At 51.3% G+C, this 314-nt stretch overlaps 1 pseudogene; it reads left to right on the forward strand.

Annotated features, from left to right (window-relative positions):
- LOC109959475 (nuclear factor 7, ovary-like) overlaps positions 1–314 on the forward strand; it is an 8,932-nt pseudogene that overhangs the window by 805 nt on the left and 7,813 nt on the right.

Here is a 314-nt window from a genome sequence, read left to right on the forward strand (position 1 = left end):
ACCCCAGCCTCTTCTGTCGGGCCCATCACCAGCCAGTGTGTCTCGTCTGCAGAGACTCAGAAAAACACAGCGAGCACAGATTCAGACCCATCGATGAAGCTGCACGACGACACAAGAAGGAACTGGAGGAAACTCTGAAGCCTTTAAAGAAGAAGTTAGAGGTTTTTGAACGAGTTAAGGTGAAACTTGATCAAGCAGCAAAACACATTAAGGTCCAGGCCCGACACACAGAGACGCAGCTTAAGGAGCAGTTTCATAAGCTTCACCGCTTTCTAGCAGAGGAAGAGGACGCCAGGATGGTCGCAGCGAGGGCG

This window comes from Monopterus albus, unplaced genomic scaffold (assembly GCF_001952655.1).
Source record: "Monopterus albus unplaced genomic scaffold, M_albus_1.0 scaffold39.1, whole genome shotgun sequence".
NCBI classification, from domain to species: domain Eukaryota; kingdom Metazoa; phylum Chordata; class Actinopteri; order Synbranchiformes; family Synbranchidae; genus Monopterus; species Monopterus albus.